Source organism: Monodon monoceros, unplaced genomic scaffold (genome assembly GCF_005190385.1).
Source record: "Monodon monoceros isolate NGI ecotype Baffin Bay Population unplaced genomic scaffold, NGI_Narwhal_1 Super_Scaffold_16, whole genome shotgun sequence".
Lineage (NCBI taxonomy): Eukaryota > Metazoa > Chordata > Mammalia > Artiodactyla > Monodontidae > Monodon > Monodon monoceros.
Genome location: NW_021703772.1, coordinates 93561396 through 93578698, shown reverse-complemented (window position 1 = coordinate 93578698; position 17303 = coordinate 93561396). Strand labels below are relative to the sequence as shown.

The window sequence follows — 17303 nt, the reverse complement described above, 5'->3', positions numbered from 1 at the left end:
AGTCAAAAACAGTTTACAAAAAGAGCAAAGTAGGGGACTTCCCTGGTGGTCCAGCGGTTAAGACTCCACACTCACAATGCAGGGGACCCAGGTTCAATCCCTGGTCAGGGAACTAGATCCTGCAGGATGCAATGAAGATCCCTCACAAGGCAACGAAGATCCTGAATGCTGCAACTAAGACCCAGCGCAGCCAAAATAAATAAATATTTTTTTTAAAAAAGAGCAAAGTAGTATTATACTACTCATACGCACATCTGTACCTATTAGAGATCTGTAAGTATATTCAGCAAGATTTAATAGTCGTATCTCTAACAGGAATACAGATTACTTTCTTTTTTACATTTTCCTGTATTTTTAAATACAATGAGTATGTATTATGTGATGCCAAAGGATAGCTCAAAAGAGGAAGTGACTGCCACCACTGGTTCCAGAATCCTAGGATGGAATTTCACATTTCTCACTATATGCCTGGCACATATTGGGGGATCAATAAATATTTGAGAGGCAGAAATCAGCAGTGGTTAAGAGCTCAAGAATGAGACAGATCTGGATATGAATCTCAGCTCCAAAATTTTCTAATCAAGGCCTTAAAGTCTTATTCAGGGTGGGGAGGGATAAACTGGGAGATCAGGATTGACATACACACCACTATATATAAAACAGATAACTAATAAGGACCTACTGTATAGCACAGGGAACTCTATTAAATACTCTGTAATGACCTATATGGGGAAAGAACCTAAAAAAGAGTGGATATATGTATATGTATGACTGATTCACTGTGCTATACAGTAGAAACGAACACAACATTTTAAATCAACTGTACCACAACAAAATTTTTTTTAAGTCTTATTGAAGTTCACTGAACTCCAACTTCTTCAAGTATAAAACATCACAGAACAATACTTGCCCATTGCTGAAGGGAACATGTACTGAAAGCACTTAACACCATTCCTGGCTCAGAGGAAACACTCAATTAAATGATGGCCATTACTATTTATTGACTTGATTTACACTAGAAGCCCTCACGACAAAAAAAAATAAGCATTTATATAAGACTCTTCTGCTTAATTGTATGAAATTCCCAGCTACATTAAAAAGCAAGAGTCAACACTTTCTTTGGTGGAACCAGAACACTGTGGCTGAAATGTATGATCACATTCCTATATCTAGAAGGGTTACAACATAAAATTTACCATCTAGTTGATGCATAAACACAACTCATGAGTATAGGACACAGACTTATTAGTGCTTCAATTTTAAAAAAAATAAAGAAAATATGCTTATTTCAGTCCACAAGCAGAATGGGAAAAGTAACTACAAAACATGACTAATGAAGATTTGACTTAGTTTAGAGAGAGATTAGAAGAACAAGTAACACTACGATTCATTTTGTTTGGCCTGTTCTCACTACTTTTGGACGAGGAGCCTGTCTTTTTGGCACTGCTCTCCCCGCAAAGTCTGGCATAGTGCCTAATACGGTATAAGTGCTCAATAAATATTTACAACATGATTTCTAAGAGAAAGTCTTAGTGAAACCGCGGGGAAAATTGAGTTAGAATTTATCTGAGAAAGTCTCAGTCAAAATGATAGGAAAGAGTTTAAAATGAGAGCCATCAGGTTTGGGGAGGGAAGGCCTTTCCTGATAACACCTTCTGCATCTCTTTTGTTCAATGAGTTTCCCAAACAACCTCAAACGGAACGTCCAACAGTAAAAACACACTCAACTTTGTCCCCCGACGGCGGGGGGGCATAAACCAGGGCCTAACGTGCTAAGCTTGTTAGGCTTTTGGCTCCAACGTCTTTCTAATGACCTGTGTTCATCGGTGTACTATAGTTGGCACCCTATCGACACTTGTTTAATGTATGCTTTACATTAAAAACAAACAAAAAAAAGAATGGGACGATTCTCATCAATCATGAGCCCTTCTGTAGCGTTTCTCCTTCGAACCAGACCTTAGAAGTTGGTTTGTAAGAGTGGGAGAAGTTAGCTCAGAACTTCTGAACCGGTTCTTTTTAGTCAAACTGAAGACGTGAAGGTTTTAGAGGCACCCTCCACAAATATAGGGGTGCAATCTAATCCTGAGCAACTCAAAAGACAAAAAAAGTGAGGCTCGGGGAGTGAAGAGTGCGGTGGAGCATGGCATTCTGGACTTGGGAACTACCCTCCCCCCATCCCATTTCACCCACTCTTAATTAAAATGCAATTAAATTCCATTCAGCTATCTCTCACGTAAGAAACTACCAACTTGCCCGCCACGCCACTCCCAGACGGCCACACCTGGTGTATTCGCTGCAGAATCTCCAACTCCCGCCACAGGTTTGGCCTGTGTCCGCCGCAAAGCGGAAGTCCCTTCAAAGACACAAACTGAAAGTAAGAGAGTGTAAATACCAGGAATCTAAAACTCCTACGGCGTTCTAAGAAAACTCTTCCTCGACTACCTTTCGCTTGTAACCCTTCTCTCTTCTGCGAGGTTGGTGAAAAGGCTTCACCACAGCCCTGCGACTACTTCCCCGCCCCAAACTCCAAATCATTCAAAAGTTTGTCCTTTCTCATTGGCCAATGAAGCCGCGTGGGTACCTCCCAAGAACTACAATTCCCGTTAGGCCTCGCGGGAAGCAAACGGATGAGCTGAAATGGGCGGAGGCAAAGCGCGCTGGGAACTGTAGTCGGCTGCAAGCCGAAGCGGGCAATCACCCCGCCTTTCCTCGCTGAGGCTGGAGAACCAGGTGTTCGGCTTAGAGCCTGTTAGTGCTGAGGGGAGGAGGCAAGTCGTTAAGCAGCAGTCCCCACTTCCCACCACATGGAGGACGAAAATTTTCCTTTACTCCTATAAAGCAATATAAATACTCCTTGAAAAAATATGTTTGTCTTTCCAATACCTCCAGGTCAGTAAAAACTTCCAGAACTCCCCCACCTCGGGCTCCGACTCGTGGGAAAAGGTGGCTCTTTTACAAGTGGGCAAAATGGCTGTCCTCTTAGGTTTATCATTGGTTGTCCTTTGCGTCCTTCAAGGGCGGATACTTACAGCCGATTGGCTCTTTTTCCCTTGTGGGTGGAGAAAGACTTGGCTTGGCTCTCCCGCGGCCCGGGAGGAGATGAAGGGGTGGAGAGAAGGCAGTTTGTTCAGGCGTGATTGGATGATCCTCATGTCACTCCGACGATGTACAACCTATGATTTGTCTACTGCCCCTCAAAGAGAACGAAGAGGCGGGGCTAGTGCGTGGTGGGAAGGGGCGGGATTTTGCCAGCCGTGGCTGCCGCTGGAGCCGGTGTCCGGGCTGGTGATGGGGTTAATTCCCTTTCGTAAGACTCTTACTTGCACCCACCCAGCCCCGCCGTCGCCCCGCCGCGCCGCGCTCCAACCGCCTCCTCCTCCTCCTCCTCCTCAGTAACGCGGGTAAGAGATGCCCTCCCTTCCTCCCTCCAGCTCCCCGGGAATAACGCGCTTCGCTCCCCTCCCCCGCCCGCCAACCGGTAGCGCTAACGGAGAAGGAGGCAGTCAGGGGAGAAGATGTGGTGTGTGCGAAGGTGGCCTTCCCCGCCGAGCGGTCGGCGCTCCAGTCAGGGCCCCGCCGAGGTGCTGCGGCTGCCAGCCTCGCCGGGAGGTCGGGTTCCGAGGGAGCCCCGGCTCGCCTGGCCCGCCGCTGCGGCTGCGACTGCATCTGCATCCAGTACCTTGTGCCCACCGCCCCCACCCGGGGGCCATGTGAAAAGCAAACCCCTCGGGGCCTAGCGGAGGAGGCAGGGGAAAGGTTCCCAAGTCCCTGCCATGGCTGCTGCTGCTTGCTTTTGCAGCCCTAGGGACTCGGGAACCAGCCACAGCAGGCCTGCCCGGAGCGGGTGCCGTGCGTGGCTCTGCTCTCCCGGGTGGCTGGCGCTGGTGCCTCAGGCTCCCCGGCCCACCCCACGGCCGTCACCCCCGGCCTTGCACCCCGAGAATTTTTAGAAAGGAAGTAAGGCATTCCGACCGTTTGGTGAAATGGTAGGTGGTGCATTTTGCGTGTGGTACCAGAAAGAGCACAATGGGAATGTTACAAAGAAAGTTGAATGACTGTCAGTGCCACGGACTTCGGGGATCAGATTTACACACATTATGGGTGAGCCTTAGGCCCTGCCCCCCAGATTCCTGTGTGATTGAAGTTTTTCGTCGCTCTCTTTTTTTGTTGCTAGGTGCAGAGGAGAGTGCCTCTGCTCTTATGGAGAAACAAACTGTTGAGGCCATCAGGTCCCGCGTATAATTGGGGTAGCAAGTCAACTAAGTAAAAGACAAAGAGAGCTTAGTAAATAGCAGATGATTTTTCTAATATGATTTTCGTGGAAAAAAAAACCTGTGTGTGTGTATATATATATATGTGTATATTTGTATATATGTATATGCATGTATGTATATATCTCTCTGAGGTTATGGTTTGCCTGATTGTAATTCTGAAGAAACCCTCTGCTTTTAGCCTAAATGTCTATAATTACAAGAACTTTGGAATAATGAAAAGATGGTTAAAGTCAAACTGGCAGCCCACCTACTTGTAATATTTGAAACAGTAAAATCTGTGTAATATTTAACATAGTAGGATACCAGTGTGACTAGGTTAATTGGACACACCTCAGCTTAACAGAATTTGACATATTTGGCCATAATTGAGAGGGAATGCTAACAAAATTTGACATATTTGGCCATATTTGAAAGGGAATGCTTCTTTCTCACGCGTTGATTGAGTGCTCATCTTCTCAGCCCTTGCTTCTTTGTGGGGGGTGAATATGTTCTTAAATAATGGATTCTATAATTTGTTGTAGACATGTCTGTAATCAGAGGTAAAACCCCGGGCCCAGTCCTGAGGCTTACTTGTTACCAGAGTAAACTTGGGTTCTGAAGAAGTAGCTGAGTTTTGACTAAGCATTGGGCCATTTCTTCAGGGTCTGAGAAGACTATAATGGCTTAATGATCTTCCATATTCCATAACTAATATACCTAGATAGAGAATTGACATAGATCCACAGATTCAGGACCTGAAAGAAATTTGGATGGTGTGTTAGAATTAAAAAATGAAACCCTGAGTATAACCCTGAAGGGTGAGTCCCCTCAGCTCCCCTCAAAAAGTACCCATAGCATACATTACTCAGCATAGCATTTTCTAAAACTTGTTTGGGTAATTGATAAATTACTATAATGCTTTCAGATCTCATGTGCCTTATGTACAGAAAGGGCTGATGAAAATGTAGGAGGCATCTGTATTCTCTTATTAGCTGCAGGACCCCTCTATGAGCCTCAGTTCAGTTTCCTCATCTATAAATGGGGGTGGTTATGCTTAACTCACGGAGTTGTGAGGATTAGAGATGAAGTATGTAAAGCCTCTCACATTGTGCCTAACACATAGTATGTATCAATATGTTAAATATTAACTATTGTTATTTTCACACATTAAGAGAATGAGTTTGTTTCTCAAATGCACACAGTATTGTTGGAGCCTCAGAACATGTTCTGTTAGTGAGGAGTACTGTGGGGATTTTCGTTTATGTTGTGACTTTAAGTGCAGTTTGTAATTAGCCATTTTCAAAGGGAAAGGTTTGTGGGAAATTGATCATCAGGTACAAAAGAGTTATTTATTTTACAGGAGATTTTATTAAAATAATTTTTTGGAAACATCTAGTCTTTGTTGTTTTATTTATTTTTATTATTATTTTTTGGCTGCGTTGGGTTTTTTTGCTGTGCACAGGCTTCCTCTAGTTGCAATCGAGCCAGGGCTACTCTTCATTGCTGTGCATGGGCTTCTCATTGTGGTGGCTTCTCTTGTTGCGTAGCACGGACTCTAGGCGCGCAGGCTTCAGTAGTTGTGGCTCGTGGGCTCTAGAGTGCAGGCTCAGTAGTTGTGGCTTGCATGCTCAGTAGTTGTGGCTCGTGGGCTCTAGGGTGCAGGCTCAGTAGTTGTGGCACACGGGCTTAGTTGCTCCGTGGCATGTGGGATCTTACCGGACCAGGACTCAAACCTGTGTCCCCTGCATTGGCAGGCAGATTCTTAACCACTGTGCCACCAGTGAAGTCCCTATAGGAGATTTTTTTATTTTGCAGTAAAATGCAGGTGTTTGTTGACTATTTCAAATGGATTATCTGGAATAAAAGTGTGTGGTAAATTATTTTAGTGATAAATCATTATAATATCTTTACATTTTATTTAGCTGATGTTTCAAGATCAAGTTTATATAGTTGCTTTCCACATTCATTGTGCTACCAGGGGCAAGCAACTGTTGAACTCTTTATGGTGTTAAGATTAAGCAAGTTGTTTGAATTCGTTATGGCCATAGGCTTACTACTGTTTTGTTGCTGTTTTTAGTTCTCATTATTTATCAGTTCTTAAGTGTTTCTTTTCTGTGGTACAACATGCCAGGCACACTGTTCCTTTCTCCTCCCAGACACTTTTGAAAACATACTGGGTCTTCACACATGATAGTGTCCTTGGAGTTTGTACAGTGAGACAAATTTAAAGTTAGCCTGAAAACAGTTTTATTATGAAGCCTTCTGACAGTAATTCCAGGCCAGGGTTCAAGGCAGCTACACCTTATGCTGAATAGCGAGTTGAAATATATAATGTTATGGTGGACCTCCGAAGTTACTGAACCCAGTACAGTTGGATGCTCCTTCGAGGGACATTAAATGGCAGCAGCGTAGAAAATTTTGTAAATTGAAATACACTTTTTCAAATATTATGCAGAAGACAAGAATTGCCAAGTAATGAAAGAGATGTTCTTGTACTGGCACTATAGAACACATAATTATACCCGTTTGAGTTAATGTTAAGTTTTGTGGGTTAAAATAAATATATTTATTTTTATTTATTTTATTTTTGGCTGCATCGGGTCTCCGTTGCTGCGCATGGGCTTTCTCTAGTTGCAGCGAGCGGGGGCTACTCTTCGTTGTGGTGCGCAGGCTTCTCACTGCAGTGGCTTCTCTTGTTGCAGAGTACGGGCTCTAGGCACGTGGGCTTCAGTAGTTGTGGCTTGCGGGCTTTAGAGCGCAGGCTCAGTAGTTGTGGCGCATGGGTTTAGTTGCTCCGCAGCATGTGGGATCTTCCCAGACCAGGGATCGAACCCGTGTCCCGTGCATTGGCAGGTGGGTTCTTAACCACTGTGCCACCAGGGAAGTCCCTAATGTTAAGTTTTAATTCCTTAGAAATAAGCACTGAGAGTTGATAACAGTTTTATTTTTTCCATTCTTGAAAATGTTACAATAATAAATCCTTAAGACTGATAGGTTTATATTATATTGTTGCTATTTGCATTAGAAAATCTCACTATTAACACTTTCATGATCTATTGTAAATATGTTGGGCAGCCTGTATGTCAAAAAGGTGTGGTTCCAAATGGTAGTGAACTTTTCAGATAGCACTTGCTGCTCCAAACCACAGAATCAGTACACTATCTTTTCAGTCATATCTACATACAGTGATGATAACTTACTACTTATAACTTAAGATGAATAAACTAAGATGTTATTATAAAGAGAAGGGAGCGTGTCAGTTTGTTCTTGGTATAATAGTAGTCTTTTTCTAAAGGAGTAAAATAATTTTCCCACCTGATCCCTGTGAATTCTGATAATGCTTACTAGTAATACAGACATGGGCAAAGAGTCAAATCATATAATCAAACAATTTTATTAAGTTAACTTTGCTTTCCAAATAAGGATATGTTACATAGTAACAGATTTGCTTATACCTGATAAGTACGTGTATTTTTCTAGGATTTAATTCAATAGTTATTGGCTGGTGGTTGAAATAAGAGATGAGTTATTTAATCCTGGCTCAAAACTAGTTCTCTGCCTTATTTTCCTGCAATTTGTTTTTTTATTCCCAGATTTTATCCTTTATTATTTTGCCCCTTCTTACCTTTTTAGTTTCCACACATACCTATTAACTTGAAATTTTTTCCTATGAGTTTTGAAAGCCTACACTTCATGATTTTTGTTATTCTCTTTGCCATCTGAGTTGTAGATTTGCGACTTTTTTCTTAATTTCTACCTGTAAGCTCACTTCTCCAAGCAAATTGTGACGTTTTTGAGCCTTCTTATTTCATAAATACTAGACCACATAACATGTTTAAATGATTGTTCTTGTAGCCTGCTTGACTAAAGTTTTCATCTACAACTCCCTAAAGCTACTTTCTCTCCAAAAGAAATTAAGTATGGAACATAAACTACATTCATTTTTAACTCTTGACCTTTGTTCTTAAAAGTCAATAATTTGATATTGTCTTAAGAGTTTAAAGTACTATAATTTGACTTCTCCCAACTTTAGCTTGATCAGTGACAGATATAATTTACTTTTGTGGTCTGCTTGTGCAATTAACTTCACTAATCTGCCTTCTGCATGAAAGAAGTTCCATACTGGTATAAAATATCACCTTACAATCTGAGTTAGAAGTTTAACTAACTGCAGGTTTCACTTTGTTGTCTTGGCCCTCACTGGGGAGGGCAGCTATGGGATTTAAAGGGTTTTTTTTCTTTAAGTTTTCATGTTGTGGGGGAAAAAAATCTGTACCTATATGCAAAGCAATGGCTTAAATGAGCATAAGGCCTTCATGTTAAAAGTCCTCTTGGGGAAGCAACTTATTACAGAAGTTCTGTGTTTAAAAATAAGTGTCTTTTTACTGGAAACAACCCAAATACCCCTCAGTGACTGAATGGTTAAACAACATATGCTATATCCATTCGGTGGAATACTATGCAGCAATAAAAAGGAGCAAACCATAGTATATAGCAACTTGATGGATCTTGAAGGAATTATGCCAAGTGAAAAAAACAATCTTGAAGTGGGATAACCACATGGTTCCATTTATATAACATTCTCAAAATGACAAAATTAGAATGCAGATCCGTGGTTGCCAAGCATTGGGGATGGGGTGGGAGGATAAGGGTGGTTGTGACTCTAAAGGATTAACATGAGGGATCTTTGCGGTGATTGAACAGCTCTGTATCTTGATTGTGGTGGTGGTTACATAAATCTATATACATGTGATAAAATTACATAGAAACACACACAAAGGAGTGCATGTAAAATTGGTAAAATCTGAATAAAATTGTGGATTATATCAGTGTCGATACCTGGTTTTGATATTGAACTACACTTACGCAGTCATCCCATGTTATCCACTGGGAATTGGTTCCAGGACTCCCCTTGGATACCAAAATTCACAGGTGCTCAAGTCCCTTGTATAAAATGGCATAGTATTTGCATATAACCTATGCACATTTTCGCATATACTTTAAACCATATCTAGATTACTTATAATACCAAATGCTATGTAAGTCGTTGTATTGATAACTACAATGCAAATGCTGCATAAATAGTTGCCAGTGCACGGCAAGTTCAAGTTTTGCTTTTTGGAACTTTCTGAATTTTTTTCCTGAGTATTTTCAGTCTGTTGGTTGGATCCACAGATATGAAACCTATGGATATGGAAGGCCAACTGTATAATGTTATCATTGGCGGAAACTGGATGAAGAGTACATGAGAGCTTGCTGTACTGTTTTTTACACTTCATGTGAATCTATAATTATTTTAAAATTATTAAGTCAATTACAGAAAAAAAAATACCCTTTACTTACATGTATGTTCCTGTATAGTATTGGGAAAAGAGCATCTGTTTTTTGTTTTGTTTTGTTTAATTAATTAATTTATTTTTGGCTGCGTTTGTCTTCCTTGCTGCATGTGGGCTTTTTCTAGTTGTGACACGGGGACTACTCTTCGTTGTGGTGTGCAGGCTTCTCATTGCGGTAGCTTCTGTTGTTGCAGAGCATGGGCTCTAGGCACATGGGCTTCAGTAGTTGTGGCACACGGGCTTAGTTGCTCTGCAGCATGTGGGATCTTCCTGGACGAGGGCTCGAACCTATGTCCGCTGCATTGGCAGGCAGATTCTTAACCACTGCACCACCAGGAAGTCCCAAAGCCTCTGTTTTTAAACAAATATCCTCTGCAAAATACCAGTCATACATTTCTTATTGTTCATGTACATCTGCATGCAATAGAAATACTTCTACGTCAAGCATACCCAACACGCAGTTTCCATTTTCATTTTATATGCCTTGTTTCCCCTAAATGCCAGTTCATTCTTATTTTATTAGGGCTTGCTGCCTTTCACTTTACAAGCTCACTTCATATGAACTAGAAAGAATCTGATATCAGTCATCTATATTGTTCATTTTCCTGTTGCTAGAAAAGGATTTTGTCAAGAGAGGCTGTACTTTCATTATGCAACTAAATAATTGCATTTTAAGCAATTGATCATCTGTAAGACAAAATAAAAGATTTTGTTCTCTTGTAAAGACAGCAAATGAGGTATAATTTGGGGGAAGAAAATGATATTAGTGCTTGTTAAGTTATACTATGGTTATAATGCGACCATGAACCTTTTAATACAAAAGTATTAAATGTTTTAAAGCAATGTGGGAAGATTGTGAGGAGGTCAGAAGTAAAAGTTGTAGGCCACCAACTTGGGGAAGGTATACTTTCTGTGATATGGTTGATCTTGATCCATTTTGAATGAATTTTTGTGTATGGTGTGAGGTAGGAGTACAAATTCATTCTTTTACATGCAGGTATCCTTTTTTTTTTTTTAATCTCAGCACCATTTGTTATTCTTTCTCCATTGAATTGTTTTAACACCTTTGTTGACCATAACTGTAGATTAGTTCTCAATTTTCAATTCTATTCCATTTATTTATTTATTTATTTATTTATTTATTTTTAACATCTTTATTGGAGTATAATTGCTTTACAGTGGTGTGTTAGTTTCTGCTGTATAACAAAGTGAATCAGATATACATACATCCCCATATCCTACATCCCCATATCTCCTCCCTCTCGCATCTCCTTCCCACCATCCCTATCCCATCCCTCTAGGTGGATACATATTCCATTGATTTATATGTCTGTCATTATGCCAGTAGTCCCACAATGCTTGATTATGTAACTTTGTAAAAAAGTTTTGAAATTGGGACATGTGAGTCCTCTAACTTTGTTATTCTCTTCCAAGATTGCTTGGCTATTCTGGATCCTTTTTATGTCTATATGTAGTTTAAGATCAGCTTGCCACTTTCTGCCAAGAAAGTAGCTTGGATTTTGATAGGGTTGTGTCAAATAGGTAGGTCAATTTGGCAATATGGGGAGTATTGCCATTTTAACAATATTGAGAGGATTTCTTTACTATTTAGTGATTCATTTTTTGAAAAGTAATAAACTTACTGCTTGTTAACCTAAATACAGTTGAACCTCCATATCTATTAGTTCCGCATACATGGATTCAACCAACAGTGAGCCAAAAAATAGTTTAAAAAAAAAAAAATTTCCAGGAGGTTCCAAAAACAAAACAGCTCGCCATGTTTGGGAGACTATTTATATAGAATTTATATTATGTTTACAACAATTTACATAGTATTTACATTGCATTAGGTATTATAAATAATCTAGAGATGACTTTAAAGTATACCAGAGGATATATGAAGGTTATATGCAAATACTGTGCCATATTATATGAGGGACTTGAGCATTCATGGATTTTGGTATCCAAGGGGGATCCTAGAACCAATCCCCCATGGATATTGAGGGATAACTGTATCATATTTTACGAAAAATATATTTTCAAAATAAAAACATAACGAGAAGAATGGCATTGTCTTACATTTTTGCAGATCTGCATAATGTCTGGTTTATAAGAAGATAGCCGGGTTCTCATATATGTTTTTGCATTCACTCTAATATGATATGTGGTTTTGGTAGAAACATAAGACAATTTGGCCTCATACAGATACGTAGGGGAAAAGAGGAGGACCTTATGCACCCTTTGAAAGCATTTTGATGATCTGCAGTGGTCATTGGTCCATACTTTGAGAACAGCTTGTTCAGTGGAAAGAAATATCTTTGGAAACTCAGAAATTTGGTGAAAGTCATAAGTCTGCCACTTAACAGCTGATGTGATTTTTGTGCAAGTTATTTAGCCTCTCAGTCTTCTTCTGTAAAATGAGGATAATGACACTCCCTTTTAGGGTTTTTATAAGGAGGAAACAAGATCATGCCTGTAAAGATTTGGGTATATAAAGACCACCAAAGAACTGAGGCTTGTCTTTTTTCATTTATGTTTGTCTACCTCTATTCTATAGGATTAGCTAATTTTTTTCCACTGAAAGTGTACATACCACAGCATGGTAACCTTCATGTAAATTTGGTTCATTGTATAGTATTTACTTAAAAGCTGAACTTTATTCAGAAATTTTTCTACTGTCAGTCCTTTTAACTACATATTACGATAGCAAGCAAGTAGAGAAGAGAAGAGCCAACAAAAAGGGAATTTCTAAGAAATGGGAGAGTAAGTTGATGTCTCCTTTAAGACCATTTGTTGCCTTACTGCAGTCCTGCTATTAACTTTTGGAAGAATGAAGGAAAATGCAAAAATTCTGCCCTTAAATTAGAGAATGGTTCTTCAGCATGTATTTTCCCAGTTAAAATTAATAAAATAAAATTAAATTAAATTAAAATATAAATGATTCCAAATCCTCAGTGATTCTATAAATATTGAACCAAATTTCAGATAGACATTATTGCAGCTGTTTTACGAAGCAGGTTGAGAAACAGAATGAGGTGTGGGGTCCAATTTGGACAGGTTGGTCAGGAAGACCTCTTGACATTGGAACAAACACCAGACTGAAATGCGGGAACGAGTCATGTGAGGGAAGAACAACATTCTGGGTAGGAGGAACAGAAAGTACAAAGGCCATGGCACGGGGGCATACTTGGATGGAGATGGAAATTACACTTGTTTACTGAAGTTCAGCAGTGTTCTCCCAAAGACAGTTAGGATTTAAAGGAACAAGTACACTAAGAACACTCTAGAGTGTGGCTCTGGGGCTGTCAACTATGCATATTTACTAGCTAAGTGAATCATTTCCACTGTAGATCCACTGTAGATCCTCTTAATCCCAAACGTACTGAGTTTTAAGGGACATTTGCAAAGTCTAAACCCAAATCTTTAATCTCCACTTATCAAAGGTTTCCTGTCTTTTCAGTGCTAAACCAAGAGATGCGGTAGTTTTTCTTACAATTACCTGCATTTACATAGACCAGTAGGTAAATTGTTGTATTGGAATGTGAGAGGTCATCTGGTCCAACTTCAGTGGTTCTCAAGTATCAGTCCAGTGACAGTTACCTGCGCAGCTTTTCATAAAGTTAGCTGCTTTTCCTTTCCTTTTTTCTTTCAGGGTGTATTAGAATGGGGAGATGGGTACATACCCGACTCATGCCTTTTTGAGCAAGCTCTTGTGGGGACCTTACATGACGGGAAAATCAAGCAGATAGTCCTGTAGCCTTTACTTGAACTATTCTAGTGACAGGACTGCATTCTTAAGGGACTTGTCTCTACTATATGTCTATATGGTAGAGGTAAGTATATATATATTGGCGGGGGAGTGTAGGGAAGGACAGCATAGTCAGAGAAGAGGAGATCCAGCTGGTCCCAGACACAGTTGAAATGTTATCATAAAGGTGCATCAATATCAGTCACCTGTCCTTCTCCCCCTCCCTTCACACCCCCAGAGAACAGAAGTGTTGGTAGGGATGGGAGACTTTAGTTGCCCAGGCCCAAGACCCTCCTGCTTGGCCCTGTTGTCTAAAATGAGAGAAATTGGAGGACTAATCCTACAGATGTCCTCAGTAGGTACTTCGCCCCTTTATACCCCCCCTGGCTGTTTAGCGCCCTTCTTAGATTTGCTGGGTTATATTCCATATTGTTGTGGGCAGAGAAGCTACAGCTAGTCTTCAAAGCACACTAGATCTTGTCAGAGAACCAGGCAACTAGACCATAATGGTATCTTTGTGATTTTAGATTTTGTTTTCCTCAAGGTGGTATGACCGTAGGAAATGAAAGTCTTGGTGGACACTTTTAAAACCTATTTTTAGATCATTTTGATAACAGTCAAGTCAATTTGAAAAAAATGATGCTTAGATTTGAGTAGTTTTACTCAGGTAATAGCGCCAACTTCTGTGTCTTTCGAAATCAAAAACATTTCATGTTTATTCAGTACACTCAACAGATTGTAAACTTTTGTTTCGGGTTTTTTTTTTTTTTTTTTACTGCAATAGAAAACTGACAAGCTGAGCTATTGTAGAACTTGGTACATTTCTAAACTTAACTTTTTGGAAAGTTTATATATTTTTTAAACTTCAAAAAAAATCAAAACAATGCATACACGAAAAAATCAAACAGTACAGTGGATCTGTAATTGATCATTATTCCCTTATCTACTGTTATTATCAGAATTGATGAGCCACTTGAAGAGAACTAGAATGTTCTTAGCATCAAAAGTCAAATGGATTCTTTTTCTTACTAGTTTTTTTAAAATTAACTTATTTAATTTATTCATTTTTGGCTGCACTGGGTCTTCGTTGCTGCCCGCGGGCTTTCTCTAGCTGCGCTAGCAGGGGCCTCTCTCCACTGCGGTGCACGGGCTTCTCATTGCAGTGGCTTCTCTTGTCGCGGAGCACAGGCTCTAGGTGCGCGGGCCTCAGTAGCTGTGGCTCACGGGCTGTAGAGCGCAGGCTCAGTATTTGTGGCGCACGGGCTTAGATGCTTCGCGGTGTGTAGGATCTTCCCAGACCAGGGCTCGAACCTGTGTCCCCTGCATTGACAGGCAGATTACCAACCACTGTGCCACCAGGGAAGCCCAAATGGATTCTTTTTTAAGCTTCCATCAGTTCATCAAAATCCATGTCAATTTGTTTTGTTACACATTAGAAGCATGGATTTCCTGGTTTTTTGGAGGGTTTTTTTTTCAGTTTTCCTGGGGTTTCTAATTTTCTTTCTTTTTTTCCTGATTGACAAATAATAATGTACCATCAACATATCCTCAAAGTTATTCAATGTCTGTTTCATGGAGGCCTCTTTCCTTCAGAGATTTTCTCTTGGATTCTGTATCCTGCTCTCATCCTGGGACTTGACTTCACTGCCCTCCTAGGTTGAATCAGCTGTTCGCTGGATCCTGTGGATCCTTCCTCTCTCTTGATTTTTACACTGATTTTGCTTGATAGTAGCCTGGAGTATCTTCCTAAGAAAGATTGCTTAGGAAGTAAAGCTTTGGAGACCTTATATGCCTGAGGTCTCTATTCTGCCATCATACCTGATTGGTAGTATGGAATGCTAAATTCAAAATCATTTTTCCCTTGTACTTAGACATAGCACTAGTGTCTTGTGGCATCTAGGTTGCTTTTCACAGATATGCTGATGAAATTTTCCAAACATACAAAATTTTTTGGATGACTCAATTCTATAATTATTAACATTTTGTTCTATTAGCTTTATCCTTTATCAATCTATCTTATTTTTTGATGCATTTCAAAATACATTGCAAGGATCAGTATACTTCAGTCCTGAACACTTTGGCTTGCATATAAGTAACTAGAATTCAGTATTTAGTTACATTTTTATAGGTAGATATGCATACAGAAAAATGCACAAATCACAAACATACCATTCAGTGAGTTTTTTACAAATTATATACATCCCTGTCTATCAAGATATAGAACAGTATCATCACCCCACAAAACAAGAACCAAAAGTTCTGATTCTTTTCCACCATATGTTATATTTTCCTGTACTAGGACTTACATAAATGGAATTATACAATATGTATTCTTTTGTGTAAGGCTTCTTTCACTCAGCATGTTTTTCAAATTTATTCAAGTTGTTGCTTGTATGAATAGTTTCTTTTATACTAGAACAGTATTTTATTGAGTAAATATATAGATGGTGTTTCTATTCTGTTGATGGCCACCTGTGTGCTCTTTCTGATTTTTAGTTGTAAATGAAGCGACTCACAAGAGTATTTGAGAATAAGTTTTAAATCTTCAAATTAGAAATACGTGTTGGGACTTCCCTGGTGGCGCAGTGGTTAAAAATCCGCCTGCCGATGCAGGGACATGGGTTCAAGCCCTGGTCCGGGAAGATCCCACATGCTGCAGAGCAACTAAGACTGTGCGCCACAACTGCTGAGCCTGCGCTCTGGAGCCCCGCGTGCCTAGAGTCCGTGCTCTGCAACAAGAGAAGCCAGTGCAATGAGAAGCCCACGCACTGCAACGAAGAGTAGCCCCTGCTCACCGCAACTAGAGAAAGCCCGCGTGCAGCAACGAAGACCCAAGGCAGCCATAAATAAATAAATAAACAAACAAATAAATAAGAAATACATACTAACATGCAATATACTGCACAGAAATACATTGGTTCATTTCTTCTTTATTTATTTATTTGTCTGCATCAGGTCTTAGTTGCAGCATGCAGGATCTTTCGTTGCAGCATGCGGACTTCTCCCAAGTTGTGGCGAGCGGGCTCCAGAGCACACAGGCTCAGTAGTTGCAGCACGCGGGCTTAGTTATCCCCATGGCATGTGGGATCTTAGTTCCCCGACCAGGGATCAAACCCGAGTCCCCTGCATTGGAAGGCGGATTCTTAATGACTGGACCACCAGGGAAGTCCCGTTTCATTTCTTCTTTATTCCATTCTTTTCCTAACTCTTGAATTTTTAATACAAAATTAACTCATAACTTAGCTGAGAATACTGTCATACTTTTTATGATTTCTTGCTGTCCTCAGTAATATAAAGAGCAGGTAGGAAGATTATTTAAAATCATCCCCTCTTTTAAAATTTTTTTATATTTTTGTTGAAACTTTAAAATTAACCTGTTTTTTCTAGTCCACTGATTGACTTTAGGTAATTAGGTGTAATTAAGAGCGTCTTTACTTAGAAGTTAGTACTTCAGCTTATAAAGTCGTTGAATTTTAGAGATAGAAGTTTTTAAAGAATATGTTAGTCTGATGTTGTATGTGAATCGTCCTTGATCCATAGAGGCATGACTTTTTCAGTTATGAATGCGTTTTGCTTGCTTTTTTTTTTTTTTTTTTTTAATTTGGCTGCATTGGGTCTTCATTGTGGCGTGTGGGATCTTTTGTTGTGGCCCGCAGGTTTCTCTCCGGTTGTGGTGTGCAGGTTTTCTCTCTCTGGTTGTGGTGCGGGCTCCAGAGCATGTGGGCTCTGTAGTTTGTGGCACACGGGCTTTCTAGTTGAGGCATGCGAGCTCAGTAGTTGAGGCATGCAGGCTTAGTTGCCCCGTAGCATGTGGGATCTTAGCTCCCCCACCAGGGATTGAACCCGCGTCCCCTGCATTGGAAGGCGGATTCTTTACCACTGGACCACCAAGGAAGTCCCCACTTGCTTTTTTAATAAAGATTATTACTTCTATTTGTTGTAATTTTGGAATGGCAGTTTACATTT

General features: G+C 40.2%; 2 protein-coding genes across 8 annotated transcripts in view; one reads left to right on the top strand and one right to left on the bottom strand.

The window, feature by feature from the left end:
• ZRANB3 (zinc finger RANBP2-type containing 3) overlaps positions 1 to 2517 on the bottom strand; it is a 263665-nt gene extending 261148 nt beyond the window's left edge. For 3 of the 4 annotated variants that reach the window (XM_029224584.1, XM_029224586.1, XM_029224587.1), the window contains exon 1: positions 2282 to 2511. The gene's annotated coding sequence lies outside the window, so the exon portion shown is untranslated. Of the gene's footprint in view, positions 1 to 2281 lie in introns of all 4 variants that reach the window. The other variant, XM_029224581.1, reaches the window with a different exon arrangement.
• Positions 2518 to 3213: 696 nt separating this feature from the next.
• The window catches only part of R3HDM1 (R3H domain containing 1), a 179911-nt gene continuing 165821 nt past the window's right edge, over positions 3214 to 17303 (top strand). For 3 of the 4 annotated variants that reach the window (XM_029224878.1, XM_029224877.1, XM_029224876.1), the window contains exon 1: positions 3244 to 3401. The gene's annotated coding sequence lies outside the window, so the exon portion shown is untranslated. Of the gene's footprint in view, positions 3402 to 17303 lie in introns of all 4 variants that reach the window. The other variant, XM_029224875.1, reaches the window with a different exon arrangement.